General features: G+C 39.1%; 1 protein-coding gene and 1 long non-coding RNA gene across 2 annotated transcripts in view; both read left to right on the top strand.

Annotated features, from left to right (window-relative positions):
* Positions 1-23,252, top strand: part of LOC122523434 (probable serine/threonine-protein kinase dyrk1) — an 85,821-nt gene that overhangs the window by 5,421 nt on the left and 57,148 nt on the right. The window lies entirely within an intron of this gene.
* LOC122523435 lies at positions 7,907-9,639 on the top strand. The gene is made up of 2 exons (XR_006305297.1): positions 7,907-8,177; positions 8,243-9,639. It is a non-coding gene; the product is annotated as an uncharacterized LOC122523435 (long non-coding RNA).

Here is a 23,252-nt window from a genome sequence, read left to right as displayed (position 1 = left end):
CGACGGGAAGACGTTCATTGCCGGTGGTGTTGGTAGTGGTGGTGGTTCTGGTGGTGGTGCTGCTGGTGGTGGTGGTAGTGCTGCTGCTCGTGGAGGTGGTGGTAGTGGTGGTGCTCCTGGTGATAGTAGTCGCTGGCCGCCCTTACAGAAAGACGCTGCTAGCTGCGGCTCGGAAGAGGGCTCCTTAGACCTTCTCGGACATGATGCCGAGCAAAATGATAAGATTCTCGCGAAGGACAATATGACGATACGGGATAGCATCGTGTTTTATACCGCGTTGACTGATCGTAGACATTTAACTTAATCAATTTATCTTACGCGAGTGATTATACGGGACAAGTTAATGAAACGAAACGATTAAAAGACAGAAGAGTTAAAACAAAAAATTAATTGGACTCGGCCAAAGCTGCGAGAAACTTAAGAAAATTTTACGATTACGGGTATACCAATAGGGACATCCTTTCCCAGTGTGATATTCGTGACATTCGTCTTTTGTTCGTGTCTTCGATGCCTCTAAGATCACAACGTTTAAAACGACACTTTTTCTCTTTTTTAATATTTCAAGTTGAAAGATTTTGTGCGCGTTATCGTACGCTCGCGTGTCAGTGTGCACGTGTGTCGTTCCATCGAGATAACGCGGCTAATTGCGAAAACAAGGTAAAGTTTCGTGCCGCGTACACTTCTGGAGCTACTTCTCTGCGAAAGTGATCTTACACATTTTGGGAAGCTTGTTAAGTTATCTGCCAAATCTACGAAATATTAACCGATCGTAATTCAACAGAGTCTTCGAAACTTGGTCGCGTTTGTGATCGAAGATGATTTGTTCTAAAAGTTTTTAAATTTTTCATGTGATTTCAATCAGTGGATGATTATTTTCTATTAAAAAGAATTTATGGCGTCGCCAAGTTTTGTCGTCTCTAATGACTTACAATAAAAAAGATGCGTAAATATTTGTTATTTATGAAAAAAAAGCAGTAACATTAAATTATTTGCAAAACATAATTTAAATTAATCGAAATGATTCAACGATTCTTTGTCTTTCAAGTGATGAACGTATATAAATTCAAGGAAAGACCGACGGTTTGGTTGTCGAATTCAGTGAAACGTGATCGCAATGATAAAAGAAAAAAAAGAGAGAAGGGAAAAAAGCGATTTGATGGTAAAGCGAGAGCGACATCGAAAAGAGCCGCGCTTCGTATTATTCGGTGGTGTTTAATTGAGATTTAATTGACCCCTCCATTATTCATCGCGATTGTCAATGCGCAGCTAATACGGTCTATACGTGTATCTCTCTTCTCTCTCTCTCTCTCTCTCTCTCTCTCTCTCTTTCTCTCTCTATCTCTGCGTGCGCCTGTGTGCTATTTGTGTACGTGAGCAGTGTTGTTTCACTTTCGTTATCTCACATCCTTGTTACGAAATATAGTTTATATTTTTTTCTGCCTTGTGTTGTGGTATTATTTTTTTCTCTCCCACATTCCTGACATTCCTATCTTGCGATGCGTTCGCGATTACAAGTTTTTATCAGCTTCTCGTAACTGGCTGTGCAATATTACAGAATTATTGTTCCTTATTGTTTTATATTCACGGAATAATAAATTTTTGTAATTCTTGTGCCAGTAAAACAATGATAAAAACTTGTGCGACGCTCGCATCTTGATTTTCTCACATTGGTTTGTATTATTTTATTATTATATTATTTTATTATTCTTTTTTTTAATTCGATGTTCTCGTAACAAAAAAAAAAGTCGCTAGATCCGCGACAGTTCATCGTCTTGAGACATAGACGATATAACGTGGATGATTTCATAATAGAGAAAGAAAGTTTCGATTTGGATTACTCCGACTTGTGCTTTTATCTGCCGAGAATACAGCTATCAAAATGCGAACTCGCTTATTGATATTGCATTTACTTTACTTACTCGGTTTTAGTCCGTCGCGATGTGATGTCTTTTCAGCCAACGATAATATTACGAAATTCCATTTAACTAATACGAAATAGTTATTTTCTGCATTTTTATTTTTAGTTTTCAAAATTTTCCTTAAACCTAATCCTTACTATGTATTTCTTTTAAAACAATTATTTTGCAATTAAATGAAGATAATATTTGTTAGGTGTTAAAATTTGTGAACCTATTATGTGTAGAAAAGTTTTCAATTCGTTTATGCAAAATTCATCCTTGAAATCGCTTTTCGTATTACAATCGGCTTACCGCAAAGTCTGACAGCTAAGTCAGTAGTAAGAGCCCTTGGTGGTTAGACAGCAAGTCTTTACCTACTGACTGTAATACACTGATAATAAGTGTAGTACAAATATAAACAGTGAACGTCGAAATATTGCATATGTATTTATCTTTACTCTAACGATATCTATATCTTGTTATGAGTAGAAATCAACATAAAACGATCATTTAGCTGAATGATCTATAAAAGTTACCGAAAAACTGTTTCGCAAGGAAATGAGAAGAAATATTAAAAATCATTAGTGTTAGTTTATAATAATTACAAAATTATTTAAAAGACCAGGTTTCCGTCGATTCCTTATTTCGGTAGGACGAACAAATTCAATAAAAACAAAGATCTGATTATCTATCGACGATTCTTTAAACATCATAAAAGGCCTTTGACCCATAATCAGGAAATGCGTCGAACAATACGGGGCAGCTGTCACTGTCCCTAAGTTTGTCGTTGCTGTGGCCCCTTATCAACATCTGCCTCGTAAAGCGTATTGTTCGATGTACATATATATATTAATATATACAATTATACATATATTTGATATTATATAAACAGTCAATAAAACCAGCCACATATTCGCAGACGCGTATAATATACGACAGTTTCAAGTTTAGAGTTCCTCCCTTATCATTAACTTTTTCGTTTTATTTTTGTTCGCGCACAAAAGAAAAATGATAACTCTATGATTTTAATCCAGAATTGGTCCTTTCTATGTTAAAAAAGAATACCAACTTTGTAATAAGTTTCGCGAAGCGCGATAGATTCGTTCAACATCAGATTTCGTAGAGAAAAAGATATTTCGAATTCCTAACCCTAATTCGGTCTTATATTGCGGTTAGGGATTTTAAAGCACAAACAAGGTGGAAAGGGAAGTAGGGATTTGACGAAGGGTCGATCGACCGGAATTAAACTTTCTGTCTCCGTTAAGCGCGATCTTAGCTTCCATGCTCCGCGTAACATTCCGGTTCTTAATTAATTTTCTCAAACCTAATTTGCCGTAAGGATAAAGTCAAATCTCGGAAAGCGTCGCTGCCATTCCTGTGCAGAGACTAAAGTTTTTCCGAAACTGAAGACATGCAGAAAGCGAGCTTTTCGCTCATGACGAGATAACTCATGGATATTTGGCTTAATGTAATCACGAGTAGTATCTTGGTGTTAGTCATCGCGACGACGAATTCTGTGCTGTCCCGACGGATCAGCGAAGTTCTCTTTTCGTATATATTCTCCGTCTTCCTTCCGAACTTCCACGAACATCTCATTTCTCCAGACAATCTTCTAATTCGAATCTACAAACGTCGTAAGTGAATTTCTAACGAAATAAGTGTAAAGAGACTATGACAAGTATTAATGCATATTTAAATAGATTGATTGATAACGCGTATAAAAGGTTTAAACTTTCGATAAATAATAAATAAAATGGTAAGATATATTGCAACAAAAATGTATCATACAAAACAATTGTATAATATGATCATTTCATTGGGCGATTTCATTTATATTTTTCGTAAACGTTGATAGTAATTTGAATAGTTCTCTAACCAACGCGATATCGGTTTACCCTAAGAGAAATAGGCATGCCAACGTGAGTCTCTCACCCTCATTCGCGGGCGATAAAAGCGAGAAAAAGCTGGCGACAGCAATTTTTCCAACTACCACCTCGACTACCATCACATGCGTTCTCTCTCTCTCTCTCTTTCTCTTTTCTCGTAGTATATTTCACAAGAGGAGAGGAGAAAGCAGAGAAAAAATGCTACTCACTTTTCCAGTGAACCTTGATTGTCATTGTAGAGGCTTAATCGTTTGGGTCGTTAGCAAAGTTCGCGTGTACACTCACTCGCGTACCGCGCTCTGATTACGCAGCGATTCTCATCGGAATTTCAGGGACAACGAGTGCGAGTAGATAGAATACGATACATAGACGTGTGGGAGGGAGAGAGAGATTGGACCTGGGAAATTAAGTGCAAATCGTTTTTTCCTTCGTCGTATATGAAAGCTATGGTTTAAACGGGAAAAAAAAATTCTTTTGATTATCGGAAATTATTGTAAAATGTGTGAAAAGTCGGTTAAAAATGTTTATCAAATTAATGTGAATTGCTTGGGTACAAGTGTGTTCATTTTCTGAAGGATGCTGATTAAACATCACTTACGGAGTTTAATGAGTAGGTAGTACCGAAGTACCGACGACCGAAATATGAATCATTTCTTTTAACACCCTTTATAAGTAGACATAGATGGGAAAGGTCTGGGCTGTAGTCCAAACGAGCGCATCCGAAAATGTCTTTTCCAAGAGGCCTTTCTCGCTAACATCCAAGCTCGTTATATGCCAGGAGTATCGCGTAATATCTTGGCAAAGTGTCGAGGGTGAATCGCGAATCTACTCTCCCAAATGGCCACTGTTGTGCGTTAGAGAATCCTCTGGGAAGTTTTCGACGGCCCCGTCGTCGTGACGCGTCTTATCCTCCTTCACATCGCCACCTTCACGTCGTCGTCGTCGTCGTCGTCGTCGTCTAGAAACGCACGAAGAACTTTCCCGTCACGATCCTCGAGCATAATCTCATGGGACAGCCTTGCGATTTCGAAGGTACCGCGAAAATTTTGCGAAAATTTCGAGTCCGCGAATTGTGTCAAAACAGTTCACGTTCAAACTTAGACTTTCAAATGTTCCTTCCTACGTCGTAGTTTCAACGTGCATTGGAAAAAGTAAAAGAGAGTGCAAAAGAAAGAGAGAGAAAGAAAGAAAGAAAGAAAAATCCAAACGTTCTCTCTCATTTTTTTTACTGCACGGTTGGGCAAAATGCTCGTCAATGTTTGCCCGGTATTTCTAAAAATAAATATATTGTTTTGTACCGAGCGAACTATAAATGTACGTTAAGAATAAATCCAGAAAAAAAGTCTTCTCTACTAAATATAATATCGATTTTATGATCATTTCGTATAAAAAAAAAAAGGAAATAGGAAAATTCGACGCTGTTAACTCGTCGGTTTCTAGTTGAAATTGGATAGTTAGCTGTATTATGCGTCTCTTTTTTTTTAATCGAGAAAAATTCGACACACCCATACACGTTAACGATCGATCCGCGCAATAAATTTCCAACGTTTCCCATCGTGGCGAAGAGAAAAGAAACGGAGATTCACAGTTGACGGAGGAGTTGTGGTGGTACTTTAAAGAACGATTCTATGGTTGCCGTGAAAATGAATATGGGGTAATAAAAGAGGGTAAAGGGCGCGGCCTTCCCTTGTTTTTGAAAGATTTGGGAGTAACGCGGTATACTTTTATGACCCTTGTCAAGAAGCAACTTCTTCGTCGAAAAAGAGAAAAAGAGAAAAAGAGAACGAAAGAGAGAGAGAGAGAGAGAGAGAGAGAGAGAGAAAGAGAAGAACGCGTACTCCTAAACTCACCGAAACAAATGTAGTCGAATGTCTGCCTATTTGCATACTCATTGTACCGTAAGTGCTTCACCCTAACGGCGTGCGGTCGCGCGCTCATAACAGGATACGTTTCGATGACGTAGACAAAAGTGGAGTGAAAATCGGGAACAAGTAGACTGTCGCAAATATTTCTGAAATCGTTAGCTACTTTCCTGCTTTTGTAGTAATAATAGTAGTAGTAGTAGTAGTAGTAGTAGTAGTAGTAGTAGTAGTAGTAGTAGTAGTAGTAGTAGTAGTAATTGTAGTAGTAGTAGTAATTGTAGTAGTAGTAGTAGTAGTAGTAATTGTAGTAATAGTAGTAGTAGTAGTAGTAGTAGCAGTAACAATAATAATAGTATTAATAAAAATACGATTATTTTAGACTCGCTACTAATGATCCCGTTAAATTTAATTTCTTTTATTATTCATTTTTAAATATCCCTAATTTTACCCTCACTTACAGTATCCTTCGAATCTTTACTCGTTTAATTATTTGAAAAAACTCTTTCATGTAACAAAATTTTTGACATGTAACTGACACGTCTATAGAAACGCGAAGATAAAAGTTTCAAAAATAGGAAAATTAAATTTTAAGTCACTTCTTCCAATTCTTGATCAATAGTATTTTAAGGTAAAATACGTAAAACTCGAAAGCTAGAAAAAAAAAGAAATACCAGTTATGTTTTCCGTTTTAGTTTGCATATACTTATTTAATTTGTCCTCGATGTACGATATGTCGCATGACAAACGAGAAGATATTTTTACAATCCCCTCTCTTATTGCGTTTCCGCATTCGAGTTTATCGAGAGTTAAACGAGAAAGTAATTCCCGGTAGACCAACTTTTCTTGCATCATCGGATAAAACCTTCACCGCAAAATATATAATATCTCTGCGGTAAGATAAGTTTTTAGTAAATTTTTCTTATTTCGTTGAAACGTCTTCTCTTAGATCACTGATAATATAGAACAAGAATTATATTGAATCGCAAATAAATATTAATATTTGATTCGATGGAATAAAAAAAGATCGAAAGGGAAAAAATTTGAAAAAATAATTTAATGAATTCTTCGAGGTGAAAAGTAGTAGTTACATTGTAAGAAGATAGAAAGGGAAAAACGTAAAAGGAAGCTTGACGAACAAAAACGTGGTAGGTGCGTCGCAAATGGCGAATTCGAAAATGGGGAACTCGTTGCAATTAATAATATCGGTAATTGGTGTACGCACGGCGCGTGATGCTGAACTTCAAAGGTCATTGCCTGGTAGCGAGTTTAATTAACGCAATCGAATGAAAATATTCGTGCCGGTACGAGGGTGTGCGCAAAATATGCACACGAACAAAAGTATCTGTGTATATTACGGCCGATAATCTGCGTTAGTACGCGCGGTGTCTACGAGTGTGTTGGTTTACGTGTCTGCGCGGAGAAGAACGGGGAGAGGTGTGCGATCGCGGCTAGTCGCCAACTCATTATGCAAAAGTTCGTTGCATTCCCGCAATTTCAATATTCGTTCAATCCCCGAAAGGTTCGAAGCGTTAAATCGTGGCATTGACCCAGATGCACTTTTCGTTTGCAAATGTATAAATCGCGATCTCGTTGTTTAAATTCACGGCTGGTTGTTAAACGAATAAAGGAGAGGGAGAAAAAGATAGAAAAAGATAGAGAGAGAGAGAGAGAGTGATAAAGAGAACTTTTGTGATAAATATTGCGATTAAGAATATACGTATCTATATATGTAAAATATCGATTATCATTTCCTTTTTCTCGTCATCTCCAGTATCATCGCACTATATAGCATAACACTTTCGAAGCGATTGAAATAGAAAAGGAAATAATAAAAGTTGCCTATTCTCTTAATCAATTCGTCAATAATGTCTCTTTTCCTGTTACCGAGCTCGTTACAAAACACGCAAACCTCTCCTGTTATATATTTCCTTCTTTTTTTTTCCTTCCTTTTACCTCTCATTACGTTGCGATACAACCCCGCCTTCGTTTGTTCCGTCCCTTACATAAATGGTCAGGATCATTTGATTTCGATGGAAAGCAAATCCGTCTTTTTCTCTTAGTCGGCATTTATTATTATCAGAGAAGGACGGGTCCGAATACGAAACTAACGTCGTCCCGGAAGTCAGTGATGCTTTCTGTCAGCGACTGCGAATCGTGATTACCAGCGATACCTATTTTCCTCCATAACCCCTTCCCTCTTCCTCCTTCTCTTGTCCAATAGTAATCTCTCTCTCTCTCTCTCTCTCTCTCATCTCTATCTCTTACCCTACAATTGTCTCCTCGAGGATAGCAGTGGATGCTCGCACGGTAATTGCGAATCGAGGTAGAGTCGTTAATGCGTCATAGCGTGCGCGTGCGATCTCCAACTCGCTGACGTCTGACGATAAAGCGCAGTCACTACTAAGGCGTGGGAACGAGATGAAGTTATGCGCGCGAGTTTATTTAACCTTCTCCTTCTAACTTTGACGTTTCAGTACTTACAATTAGAAATGATTTTTGACGATATAATATTTTGAATGACGAAGAGAAAAGTAAGCGTTATCGTATTAATTATAAATTCTATATTTCATTCTAAAAAATAAATAATCTTAATTAGGTGTCAACATCAAGAAAAACCATTTATCGGCTTATCGACGCGTCACTAATCGCAAAAGGAATGCGGAACAACGAAGATCGGCAATGATGCGTAAGGGACGCGCTTAACTGTAGAATTTCTAACGGTCATGCTTCGGTAAAAAGGCAGTAAACGCTGAGTGTTACGAGAGCATAGACGAAGATAGGTGCGAATTCATGCGTGTCACTCACATCGATAGGTATAACGCTTCTCGTGCGTTGCGAGAGTCTTCGAACGTGGTGCGTTAACAACGACGTCGCATAAGCCTTGCGTATCGAAGTGAGTCAATGAGCCATAGAAAGATAGAGAAAAAGATAAAAAAATTGAAGATGAAAATGAGAATGATACAAAGAACGAGAGAAATCTACATAGAAATACATATCTATATGTAAATATGTTATATGCGGAGATATAGAGAGCAAAAAACAGAATGAAAAATAGACGGTAAGACAAGGAAAATAGAAAGAGAAGGAATGGGGAGAAACGTTCCTAACACGCAAAGATGCTTCGTGTACGAGACACGTGGACTACATATCCCTACCTATTGGAGATAGGAGGATGAGGAAAGGATAAAAGGATGACATGTGACTTGTCATCGACGTCACGAACGTCGTCATCGAGTCGAATGGAAGGAAGCAAGCAGTCTTCTCGTTCCCACAGAGAAATGTATACTAATTAAGGCATGCATTGTCAGGATCAATGTGCAAAGAAGACATGCTAATTACATCTCGAAGATGTCTTTTTTTAAGCCGCGTCCCTTCTTTTCGACAGGGTAGCCCGTTCCACCTTTCCTCTTCTTTTCTCCTTCCTCAACACTCGCCTCCACAGACTTCGAGGTGAATGAAGCGCGAATCTCGCGCCCGCTTTCTTTTCCGCGTATGAAAGGGAGTCGTCTCTTTCTTTCTCTTTCTACGTTCCTATCTTTCTGTCTCTCCCTTTCGTACGCACGACACACGGTTGCTGTCTCACACGTGTGTATCTTATGCGAATCGACGTCGACTCGTTGCACATACTCTCAGACCTTCCACGCTACATTCTCGGCATTGTGCGCGTCACACACGTGATGCTACGACGTTTCACTCCGTCGCTTTATTCAATCCTTTATATCTGCGAGTGACTTTAATAGTCCTTCTATTACGTCGCCAACTTTTTTACCCCTTTTTTCTTTTATTTTCTTTTTTCCTTCTTTTCTTCTTTTTTTTTTATTATTCCTTCTTCTTCTCTTTCCTTGAAAAGGGCGGAGTTGTTTCACATTAACATCACGCTTTTCTGCGTAATAAAGAGCCTCACTTTTATTCCATTCGAATTGATCGTAAGCGTACGCGGAAACGTTTAGAATCGCCGTCTCGACACATTAAATCAAAGTCGTTCGCAAGAAATAAATATTAAGGTCGGAAGAGTTTGTTGCTTCCATCGCGAACGTAGATCACGTTGTGTTTATCGGCGAATATGAATCATCTACGTTTACCTTGGAGCATGCGTACCGTCAGAGATCGTTGTTTCAGTTAAATCAAACCATATAACTAAACGCTCTTGCGGCATAGGTCGTAGAAAGTTCTACGACGTTACCCGTATCTTATCTTGACTTGATTGTTTCTTGTAACTACGTATGTATGTACAACGATATTATGAATAATAAAACGCACAATTACAGCTTGGGTTACTTCGAAAGAATAAAAATTCTCATAGGTATTAATTGGGGACCGTTCACCAATGTGAAATTTGTGTTATAGATTGACGAATGACGCCGTAACCGTGGGCTGGTTGGTGCTCGGATATCAAAACACGGAAGGTAAGTCGAGAAAATCCTAATTTTCGAGATTTTAACGCAGTAATAATAATCGCATTATGAAATTAATAAGTTTGATCGATTGTAAGGGTAGTACTTGTTATAATTTATCTAATAAAAAGGTATTATTTAGAAATATTATTTTTCAAAAGTTTTTGAAGTAAATAATTTTGAAAACATCGCTCCAAAATACATTAAAAGAATTTGTATTTATTCTTTCCTTTATTCGGCATGCACAAACACGAGCGTTCGTGCGCACACACATCCAAGATCATAGTTACTAAAGGAAAAAAGTAATAGGAAAGATGTAAGACGACAGACACGATCAAAAGACCGGGTCAAGTTGCATATCTACACCTTCACGCTTCGTTAGGCATTCCTTTGAGGCAAATACATTTCCTCCGTACGTCCGCAAAAAAAGGAAATAAGAAGAGTGCGAGAAAGGGTGAAGGGAAAGAGTCGACGATCTCATAGACAAAAAACTAAGCGACCGCGTAACGTCGCACTTTGATTCCATCCCTTTTCTTTCGTCTTCTTTTAAAAAGTTTTGTACGCCGTCCTCCCTATATGATTGCTCGGGCAAAGAGCTGAGGTCTTTCGACTCGGCTATATCGTGTAGAGTAAGAGGAGTTGGAATGTGGAGGAGACGTAGAAGGACGAATAGAAGGAGGAAGGGGTGAATGCTTAGAATTTAAAATGCATTTCATATCGTTACGTAGTACCGACTTGCTCGTCGTTCTTCTCTCTTTCTATCTCTCTCTCTCTCTTTCTACCATTTCGAAGATTCTCGTTTCTCTTGGCCTCTCTGCTCGAACAGACGGCATATATATCTTTATGAACGCATCTGGAGTAGACAAGTGCATTAAAACCTCGGGCGTTAGTTCAAGCTTGAAGAGGGAGGAGGAGAAGGAGGAGGAGGTGGAGGAGGAGGAGGGTTGGGTTGGGTTGTAGGAGGGTAGATGGAGGGCCAGGAGGACACACAAAGGAATGCAAAGTAAGAACCACCGGGATCCCTTCCTCTCTTTCTCTTTCTCTTCTCTCTCTTCTCAACGTCGCTCCCTTCGTCCCTCCACACCAACTCGTCTCCATCCGAGCTGGTATCACCGTCGCCTCTTCCTCCAACTCCATCCATCTCCACCTCCTCCGCAGAACGCGCCGGCTCCTCTTCCTTTACCGTATCGTTTCTCCCGTGGCGGAGGTTACAACGCATTATCATACAAGGCAGCCCTTTCCTCCCCTTCCCTTAATTGTTTTCCGCCAAGCTACGTCGCGAGCGAATTCTACCACCACCATCACTACCAACCTTCCCGCTACTACTACCATCTTCTCCTTTTTCTCTTCTCCAAACCCTCTCCTGACCTCTTCTTCTTCATCATCATCTTCTTCTTCTTCTTCTTCTTCTTCTTTTCCTTCTTCTTCTAACACCACCGTGATCACCTGCTGAGAGAATCAAACAACGCGACAAATATATTTTTGTTCCCTTTGCGAGCAAATGTTACTCTGCCTCACAACCATCTTCTCTCCCCACCTCATCCCTTTCTTCCTTGTTTTAAAACAAAAGGTAAGGCAACGAGCGTGGGTGGTCACTCTCGGAGGGTGCCGAATTTCGCTCTTTCAACACCAATCGACGGTTCCGTAATAGTCGACATCAAAGGATCGCGAAGCTTTGTGCATTGATAATGGCGAGACTTTTCTCTCGAATCGGTGCGAGAGACGTCTACTCTTTTTCTTTCTCATTCTATATATATATCTTTCTGTCTTCTTCTCTCTCGAGAACGTTCTCTCGTATTCCTTTCGATATTTCGACCACAAGTCTACTCCGTTTCTTACTTAATTTATTCTCCGCAAGTTTTCGCGCCTTTTACTGATCGCACCGGCACACTCTTCCGTGATAATTCCTTCCTTTGGGTGGCTGAGGGTTCTTCAACATTACGAATATTTCTTTCCCCCTTCTTTCTCCCTACCTCTCCCTCTCCCTCTCCCTCTCCCTCTCTCTCTCTCTCTGTTTCTTTTTCTTTTTTTTTCTCTTTCGATCATTCTCATACCCTTCTTCACCCTCTCATCTTTCTCTCACCTCGTAATAACGATCGTACTTTATCTCGGCGCAAAACACTCTCGATATCTTTTATACTACTTCTCCCATTTCTCACGTTTTTTTTTCCACCGCTATGGGAAGCTTTCGAATATCGCTGATAAGAAAATCGATCGAGAGCCAATGATAATGGCGATAAGGCTACAAAGAGGAAACCTTATCGCCTGTGAAATTACTGAACGCAAGCGCGACGTTCCGCGCAACTAATGTTCGTTTTCCTTCAAGTTCCATATCGACATATGTTTAAGATGGTACCAATTCAAGCGCGATTAACCCCAGGAGAAACGTTGTAACATTTCTCAAACTCTCGTTAAGGGACTTCGATTAGACTGGATTTTAGTCCGCCCTATTTTCGGACACTTCAATAGGCCAATTTACAAAACCTATTCTTCCTACACAAACATGAGAATTTCGACTAATTATCCCGTTAATCGGCTAATCTTTCGATTTTTATCAACGTAATTTATTTGCTGTTAAATATTATAGATAAATTAATTAATCGTTGAAACTGAAATAATTGTAAAAACTAACGTTGTAGTTTCGTCACGAAAGAGAAAAAATATCGTTTTCATTAATCAGTTCACTGATATTATTCGGGTCTCATTCGAAAGCCGACAGAATCGGGATATGTCAGTGTTAAATTGTATTCTTCAGTTAAGTCGTAGAAATCTTAAGTCTTATACATAATAATTAGGTGTTTTTAAGAAAGTATATAAAAAAAATTTGATTATCTATCAAAACTAATTGTTTGAGGAAATAATGATGTTATACAGTGAGTGTCCTTTAAAATGGTATATATTGGTATATTATAACAGATAAAAACAGGAGGAATATCCAATTTTTTCATGTTTACTAATTGATCTTTCTTTGTTTTTATAGTTAATTCAAAATTAGCTTAATACTAATTAAAGTAAAAATAATACGCACAAAGTACATTTGTTTAAAAATTATGTATCTATTAATATACTTTGAATATCATACAATTTCAATCTGATATTTTATAAGATGAAAATTTTCAACCCAAAGTTATCACTGATCGGGAACGTTAAAACAAATGTAATTTAGTTTAAATAATTACATTAAAATTTCACGAATTAACGGATATGACAAAGTAATTTCAACAGATACATTATTTCCTGTTTTGTCGTTCAACGTTTCTTCTGTATTTTACGTACCGTGTCGAAACATTATACAGCCTGCATGTACTGTACACAACATTGTACAGTAAAAAATTAATTAATTCTCTCTATCGCTTCGTAAGTTCTTAGGCCCTGTTATTTAATTAATAAACTTAAATATATTAATAACCGTAATATCAGAATTACGCATCATTCGTTACGATTTATCCAAATGTCGTGCTAATCGCTAATAGATTGTTTTTAAATCTTTTTTCTTTTTATTCGAGTACAACACGTTGAAAAAGTACCAGACTGATTACAACTGAGTACAACTTGATTAGCTTAAACACATTTCATAGATCATTTATTTTACGAACGATATAAAGATATACCTAAGCAGATCTGTACAGATGTAAATTTGTTGTCAATTGTCAAGCGTAATTAACTCGATCGAATATTCTCGTCGTAGCAAAAGGAACGAATAATTGAGATAAAATTATAAGAGGTGCGCCGCTTATGTCACGATTTCGAAGAGAGGAGGAAACAAGTAAGTCTCGAGCGAAAAGAGGCGCATAAGTGCGCGAACGCGTGACCAGCTTTTGTCGAATGCGAGACGAGGCGAATCGAGGAGAATAAAAGAGGAAAAAGAGAGAGAGAGAGAGAGAGAAAGAGAGAGATCGAATAGTCGGCAAGCAAGAGGAGAATAGTGAAGGACAATGCATCACATCGGCACGTTCTTCCGGAACGATCCTTCTTTTTTTTCCACCTACGCTTACATTTTACGTGCAGACACAAAGTATACACATATATAGACACATATTTTATAATGCTATGCAAGTACCTCACCCACGAGATTAGTTAAGTGAATGGGGCTGGATCTTCGCTGGCTGGGCCTCTCCTAACGTGATTGGACCCCGACCGATTAGTTAGCATGGCCAATCGTATACGAGATAACCTCTCCGCAAGTTAAAAAAAAAAAGGAAATAAAGGACTCGCTCGCTGAAGTTGCGCATTGGATACGTTGCGACACGATTCGCACGCGATCCGTGCGATAAATCATAGGACGGAAGTCTTTCGAAACGGGAAATGTTGTTCGGTCGACGCGCGATATTGTCTTTTTCTCGTTTCTCTTTTGTTTCTTTTTGATTTTTTTCTTTTGTTTTCGTTTCTCTCTCTTTTTTTTGTCATTCGGTGGCGGGGGAGGGAGGTTAGAGGATTAAGGACAAAGTTTGTCGTAGAGTCGCTCGATATCGCGTTTATTTTCTCTTTTTAGTATGGATGCCTCGCTAGGATTTGACAAATCGTTGCAGTCCGTGTGAGCGGACGTAAGTGATTTCTATCGGTAGGTTTTCTAAGAAAAAAAAAATCCACCAAAGAAAGGAAGATAAAAAGAGATATTAATCGTTAAAGCTTAGACGGCTTCGCGTGTTAATCGTTCCAATACTACGTTATTTTTCTGATCGCGAGGTTGTTTACGTAAAAAGTGCAAACTGTTTCCGCCGCGAATAGATTTCCACCGTCCTTGGTCGTGTTCTCCCGCTAAAGGAAAATAAATACTGTACGGAGTAAATGGAGTTTCCATGCGACTTTGCACGCGATTTCCAACCGATAATTAACGCAAAGTAGGACTCACTTTCTCTCTATATCTCTACGTTGCGAACAACGTTTGAAAATCATCGTATGGCGATGGTCATTTTCCTAATCGCGGAAAACTACGTGTTGGGAATGATAGGGGAGGATCTTTCGGTCATAGTAGGATAAAAAAGAACGAGTGTAGCGGTAATGAAAATTAAACAAAAGAAATACAAATGAACGTATGAAAGAAACACGCAAACAATTCTTCGAGCGGATAATGCAACACGTTAAACGAGTATATATCGATTTGTAAAAACTTAAAAAGTATTATAAAGATTTCATTATTCAATTGAATTGAGAAGAAAAACTTTACTCGTGAAAATGAAAAACTACAAAAAATTATCTTTTATTACAAAAGATTCTACTTCAAAAAAAGATCGAAATACTCATAGGTTAATGATATGGTGTGTGTTTATGTGTGCATGTGTATGAAGAGACACAGGATTATCCTTGCACATGCGTAAAGACGCGTATGTACATGTGTACGTGAAATTACGTGATGTGCGTGCCTCGTGAGAGAATGCTTGCTAGACCCGATCAACCCCTCGACATGTGAGAGAAAGAAAGAGAAAGAAAGAAAGATAGTCCTTAAATCCGCTCATTTTGCGGACTCATTCAAAATCAAGTTGATCATAATCAAGAATTGACTATATCTAATGGAAATACATAGTAATGTTAGTAGATGAACAAATATCTTGCTTTTATAAAGATCATTAGTTTTCGTAATATACGCGTTACTGTTCTAGTTATTAATAATATTTAATAAGAAGAGAGATGACTCACAAGAGAGATAAATATTCCGACTTGGCGATCTAGGAAAGAATACCGAAGTCCGAAAAGAATAATAAAGGCACGAAGAATGCGACGGTTCTTTCGAGATATCGACATTATCGTCCGGGCAATATTTCCGGTTCCTGCCTAAGAAGCGTGCTTTCGAAGATAATTTCGTTATCGCACTGCACCGCTAGACCCCGTCTGTCCGTTATATGCTCCATCTTTCTCACTTTTTTCTCTTATTCTCTTTTTCTCTCGAAAAGAGAGAAGACGATGATGACGTCGACGACGTCGACGACTGCTAAACGAAGGGCTGAAGAGAAGGACGGAGAGAGAAAGAGGCAGGATAATTAAAGAGGGAGAGTAATCCTGAATCAGCGTCATCGAGCGAGCGAAACGTATCCTCCCCCTCCAACTTCTATCTCTTGCTCACTCTTCTCTTTTCCTCTCCTTCGTCACTACCAACCTCCCCCTCATCCTACCCCTCATCCTCCCCCTTATCCTCGTCCTCTTCGTCATCCTTGTCCTCCTCTTTCTCCTCTTTCTCCTCTTACTCCACCACCATCGTCGACATCCTCCTCCTCCTCCTCGTTGGGCGAACCAAGCGGATGCACATTGTGCGTCGTTCTTGCGCGTCCTCTTGTCATCGTGCAAAGAAAATCTTGCCTCTCAACCGGGAGCGTCGACGCAGAAAACTCGGTGTTAGTTATTACCTCTCCGTCTTCTCTCGGTTCTATCTTCTAGGGAATAATGAATAAACGTCGCAGAGAGACAGTAGATTTCTTAAAGTGACGACGTCCTCAATATTTCCTCTATGTAAATAGTTCCAGTTAATTCTTATTCTAATAATAAGTCAGTATTTAAAAGGATTTGATCAGATAATTTAGTTGAAATGGTTAAAAAATAATTGAAAATTGAATAAATTTATGAATAAGATAATCGAACTTAAGGATATGTTCTCAAGCCTAATAAGAAAATATAAAAAGAAATAAAAAGAAATTCAGAGAGCGGGGAGAAAAAGAAAACAATAAATGATCAAAAGCATTGGATTCTTGAGCAAGGAAAAATAAGGAGGAGAGACGTAGTAGAAGGAGAGGTAGCAAAAAGGAAAGAATTTAAGCCGGAGGCGATCGGAGATGAGGAAGATGGAAAGGTAGAAAGGAAAGAGTGCAACGGCTGCTGCAACAGCGGTTGCAAGCGAGCCGAGCATCGAGCGGTTGAAGCCATCGGGCCGGCTCGTCTCACGACTCGCGGTATAAAACAATATTGATTGGTCGTACAATGCGGGTGGAGATCGTGGGGTGGGTCGCTCCGCTGTTGGGCTAGCTGGAGGGAGGATACGAGGGGCCGAGAGGGGGTGAGAGAAAGGCGAGGAGGGTGGACCGCGATGCATTGTGCTCGCTGCGTCCGGTCAAACTTTTCATCGTCCCTCGTACCCTCTCCGTCGGCTGGTGCTCTGGCGGTTGGAGGGACGCCATCTCTCCTACCATCCTACCATCCCTCCATCCCTCCGTCCCTCCTTTCCTCTGCCCCCGCCGTTCCTCATCCTTGCCACCCTCCTTCCGTCTCTCTCCTTTTTCCTCCTCCTATTCGCCGATAATTATTGCAGTCCGTCTCTCTGTTACCAGCTTTCCCGATTCTTTCCAACGGCCATGTCAAGCTTAAAAGCCGCGAACTGCGAGCAACTTCCATGAACCTTCTGTTTTTCGCACAAAATGACGTTTCTCCGTCGATGCGTTCTGTGCGTTTCTATCATCTTTATCCCTCATTCTATTTCTCTTCCTCTTTTGCATTCATAGGGTCACATTCAAGAGATTCTTTTATCTATGAATATTATTTCATTTTTTGTTAATATTAAATCAGTTATTTATTTCTTTATCCACCTACCGATAGAACCTTCCATTTTCTCTTTCAATAGATGCGTTTCTCTCCTTTTCTTGCTCTTTATACTCGATGCTTTTTCGCGTACCGAAGAGTCTTTATTAAACGACGTTGGCCGTCGATGCGATCGAGCTTGCCTAGACGAGACTCCTGAGTCTCTCTCCTTCTACCTTTCTCTCTTTTCCTCACTAATGAACACGGTATGCTAGCGCTGATGCATCCCGATGCATCCGATGGACGATGTGTGTGCTCCGAAGTGAGCAGAGAGAAAGAGGAAGAAGTCTGGAAGAGAAAGAGTAAGAGAAACTAGACAGAGATAGATAGAACTCACTTTGAAAAGCTACGATACAAGCTGCTCTCTTGCAACGCGCGAGGCCAGGCTTGTCTACCTACTACTTTTCAGCATCCTCTGGAAGCTACTGTAAGCTTCGCTTTCCAGACTGAGAACGTCCGAAGTATCGTGTAGTTACGCGATAACTTTCCCGCCACCGACTCGGCCTCGCCAAAACAGCGATACTTTTTCACGATACACACGTTAGTTCGATGTTACCGACTCACGTTTTCCATCTTCATCCTAGATACACACCCGAGCGTTCGACCGAGTGAGCTCTTCACGACTTCGCGATTGCTTCGACCGTACTCAGCCGAAAAAAGTCCCTCTGATTTACATCGCGCGAAACGCCAACTTGGCCTGAAAACCATGCCGCGTTTCTGACCCACCCCCGTCAGACGAAAATAAATATCTTCGATAATCCGAAATATCTTCTTCCTCTATCTTTTTTTCCTTTTTTGTTCCTCTCTTTCTATGAAAGAAAACAGACTGCCAATCGTCTACCTAGTTTCTATTAGTCATATTCGAATTAAATCTACTAGAGTGATTATTTTCAACAAATTCGTATAATCTCGATCGATTATTTATTGAAATTATTAGGTAAGTTAAATGATTTCTATTTAGATGTAGAAATTTGGTTGTTTCTTTATGCGATAAAGAAGAAAGAAAAATTAATTGTTATAAATTTATTAGATATATGTAACCAACTTCGATACTTCGTTTACATATTTCTGACACTTAACAACAACACACGAGGTTTGATTAAAACCGATATACCTTACATTATTTGAAGAGAAAGGGATGACATTTCTCAAGGTTTTTTTTCTTGTGTCTACTCGATGCTTGGAATTCCGAGAGTAGGAAGAACGAGGACGAAAGCGAGGATCGAAGTTCGTTCTTAGGTTCGTCCCTAAATCGAAAGACCGACGGAAACGAGGGAAAGAAAGAGGGGATGGGTGGAGAGAAAGACGTGTTCGATTTGTTTCGAGATTGTTTCGCGAACGATTTCGTCGGGTAAGCTTTTGGGGGATGAGAAAGAACGATGGGAAGAAGGGTGGACATTCTTCGAGCTTGGAGAAGAGCCTCGGTGTAATTTATTTCTTGTCGGATCTGTTCGATGGCCGGTGACCACAGGATGCCTGACGAGGGTTACGTTAGTCTTCGAGAGTATCATTTTATACTCTTACATTTCGCGAGAACAACTATTTCGGAATCAATTAAACTATCGGCTGGCGAGCGTAGTAAGCGATTGAATCGTTAATTAGCTGCTGTTTCGTCTTCTCCCACTTTCTCCACTACATATACTCGAGTCTTGTCTTTAGGTATCTTCACAAAAATGTATTATTTTACGTAAAACATCATAAAAACGATAACTTCTCACGATATTAGAAACGAAACACAAAGGTCGACGGTAACCCATGAAGAAGAGAGGTTAAATCGACTAACCGTGCAAATCTTTCTCTATAGTTTATATATTTCTATTTCTCTCTCTCTCTTTCTCTCTTTCTCTTATTTCTCCCGTTTTTCTCTTTGATTCTACGTAAAATTGTGGAAAGTTAATCTCTCGCCGTCTGACGTATTTTCAATACGCGCGTCACACGAGGGAAGATCGTTGTCCTATGGCAATAAAGTGGAGATATCTGTGACCGGGGAAAAAATAATAGTCGTCGAAGTAAAATACCTATCGTATGGAAACGTGTAACGAAAATTACGTGAAAGATTAAAATACTTTAAATCTTTCGAATAATTTCGCTTAATCCGAAATAGATAAATCTTTTTTTCCGATCTTGTTTTTTTTTAAACCAATAAAGGGAAAGAGAAAACAGCTCGATATTAGAAAGATTACTCTTTTGTTTCAAATCGACGCGATAGTACTTCAATAATATCTCGATATCGTCACTCACAGCCGTTTTTTCCCTTAGGACGTGATCTAATCTTGTCCACCTTTGAGTAAAACTTACGTGTAAAATGAACGCACCTTTCGACGTTTCGCACTCAGGATACGCTGTCGACGTTGTTGTTCGTGGTTTCAAATAAAATACAAAAATACAAAAAAAAGAGAGAGAGGAATGGAAAGAAAACAACGGTGACGATTCCACGAATTTTCCAAAAAGAGTGAGAGAGAGTTTCAGAGGGAAAGAAAAAATAAACAAAAAATGGTCGGTGAAAGAGGATGAAAATAGGGGAAAAAGGGAGGGAAGGAGAGGGGGAAACAAAAATCGCTGGAGACTCATGGAACGAGTGCGGTCCGTCAAACGAACTGCTTCATAAAAAATAATTGTGCCCTTGCCATTCGTACGCGCGTCAGTACGCGATGACGGAAACAAGAGAGCAGATTAAAACAAAAAATTCATCGGCGTATGTTTTCTAAGCTGCGGGCCTCGATCAAGCCCTTCGGAGGGTCATGAATAAAGCATGAGTGTCTTTCTTTCTCTCTCTTTCTCACATATATTCTCTCTATTTCTCACTCTCTCTTTCCTATACGCGCGCGCGCGCACATGTGTATTACGACGGGATACACAACTTGGTAGAAACCATAACAGCGCGGGCGCAAGGAAGTTTCAAGCTCGATTTTATGCGACCAGTTAAACGAATAAATGTGCAAATTTGACGAGGCGTAACTGCCATTTGAGACACACGTTTATATACACCTATATACGTATAAACGAGCGCTTATGTACAAACGTGTGTGTTAGATGCCAACTCTGTTAGGGATGTGTTGTTTGCGCGCAAGCGCGCCATTGTATGTACTTTTTGCGCCTAAGTAATAAAATCACTGTGACGAAGAGCAGAACTAGGTGTGTTTTTCTGCGCGCAGGACCGTGAATAAAAAAAATAATTAATTGCCGGAATATAGAAATCTATATATATATATATATATACCGATCATCATACATATATCATATACCGATTCATATATATCCGTTCACGCATACGTTTATATTCATATATATATGTATATGCAAATTTTGAAGCGTCGATTGATTTACGAAAGTGCGCAAATCTCCGAGGTAGGAGTCGTAATTTCATGAATAGAAGAATAAAAAACATAAAAAAATAGATATAAAAAATGCGTTTATCGACGGACTCGATTTTTGTTTTTACCTACAAGCCAACGGCTGATCGGAATGCGCGCGTGCACGGCCGTACTTTTACGCGTCTGTGGGGCATTGTATTTTTTTTTGTTTTTTTATTCACATTTTTTATTGTTGTTCTCTCTCTCTCTCTTTCTCTCATTCTCTCTCATTCGTTTTCTTTCTCAAACCGTTACCAATTCGATGGTCCATTATATCCGGTTACAACGGATATTACGGATAATTAAGCACTGGATGTTGGCGTTTAATCAAGTGCATACGTTGTATGTGTGTACGTACGATATATTTACTTTGTTGGAACAGCGAGATGCGTTCGTTTAACGATCTCGTCATAGTATCTAGATCTAGAATAGTTGTACTCACTGTATTTTTGTTAAGAATTTGTTGGGATGAAGATGAAGATTATGGTTTTCTCTGTTACATTGAATTATAAGGATGAACAAATCTATAGGATATATAAAATATAGATCGAAGCTCTTTCTTTTGGACCATCTAAATGATTTTTAAACAATAGAACATTTATTTGATTTATATCAATCGTTCGATCATACAGCTTATTATTAGGTATAATTCAACGAGGAATGAATATTCTCTCGAGAACTCGAATTTATAAAACCTTAAAAGCCACGAGCATCGAATTATCCCACTCGGAATGTCTTTATCGGCGAGTCTATTAAGAAAAGCCTAAATTCTAAAGCTATTAATGATGAGTAAAGTTGAAAGTACAATTTGATCTTGACGATATTTAAAAACGAAAATAATGTTCTGAGCTGTAAATAATATAAAATAGAATATTACAAAAATAAAAGAGAGATCCTTTTCGATAAAAATCTAGGATTTTTATCGAAAAAAAGGATGCTAAGAGATTTGTCTCATGCGAGAATAAAAGAGAGAAAGCACGTAGAAATATAGACTATGGACCAAGAATTGAAGAAAAGTACAAGAGAATAAGAGTGAGAGAGAGAGAGAGAGAGAAAGAAAGAAAAAGAGAAAGAGAGTGACAAAGAGAGTGACAGAGAGTGAGCTTTTTCTGTACTCGAAAGTAAGTGGCTGCCGGAGCATCGTATGTGGCTCACAAGTCCACAGGTGTCCGTGGACAATAGCTCGTGTGTCCCCCTTCTCAACACACTTACGTACAAGCTCTTGGTAATGTGCGCGCTCGCGCACGCCAAAGCTCGTCTCCAACAGCAGCAGCAGCAGCAGCAGCTCTTCCTCTCATTTCTTCTACTACTCTTACATATGCGTGTGTGTACTTCGAAAAGGGTGGACGAGAAAAGTCTCTTAATTTCCGTGGCTGCGTGACAAAGGGAGGAAAAAACGAGCGCTCGAGGAAAGAAGCAAAGGTAGAAGAAAAGGACGATGTCTCACCCTCTCTTTCTCCCTTACATTTTTTTCTTTCTCTTGTATCTTCTATCGCGAACTCACGGGAGGTAAACAGAAAGAAATAACCGACGACAAGCGGAGGGTGCACAGTCTCTACCTCTTCGATATAAACTTACACATACGTACACTTACAGATGTGTTGTTCATGTATCGGACAACTATGATTCTTTTTTTTTCGTCTTTCTCTCTCAACGTGACTTTAGCCCTCAAACGAATACACAATCTCCTTACATGACGACGATGATTATGTAAAGTTCTTCATACTGTAATACGTTTCTTTTCTAAAAGCAGGGATAATTTCTTCTTTCTTTTTTTATTATAATGGTTGACATTGAATATGTAGTTAAGTTGAAATTATAATTAGTTTTTCATGAGTTAATGCGCATGGTAGTATATTCTTTTTGTTTACAATTGCTAAATGAATATTTTGTTCTAAAATCGGAGATGATAAAAAAATTAAAAAAATTATGAAAGGGGAAATATAATAGAACGATAATCGAAAAATTAGTTCAGAACGTTAAAAGAATAAAAAGCAAAAAAAGAAGTAGGATGGATTCAAAAAAGTAAAGAAATGGTATCTAAGGAAATCTGGGCCATTCTCAATCGTTTCTTCTATTAAATCCATTATCCGTCGTAGTACGTCCATTATCTCTGTGGGCGCATCGATTTCGGCATCTGCCAAACGAATGACTGGCAAGCGAACATTGGTTATGTCGAGCTGCAGCTGAAGAATAGGAAGAGGTCAAAAAGAAGATGAAGAAACGTCTCGAATTACTTCATCCCAACGCGAAACGTTGTTCCGAACCAAACACTCGCCATAATCCGTGGAATCCTAAAGAAAAAGGTTCATCATCTGCTTGTCTCCTTCTCGTTATGAATATCCGTTTACGAAAA

This window comes from Polistes fuscatus, unplaced genomic scaffold, assembly GCF_010416935.1.
Source record: "Polistes fuscatus isolate 324 unplaced genomic scaffold, CU_Pfus_HIC Scaffold6, whole genome shotgun sequence".
NCBI lineage: Eukaryota > Metazoa > Arthropoda > Insecta > Hymenoptera > Vespidae > Polistes > Polistes fuscatus.
Note: the sequence above shows the minus strand (reverse complement) of the source record. Positions and strands in the feature narration are given on the sequence as shown.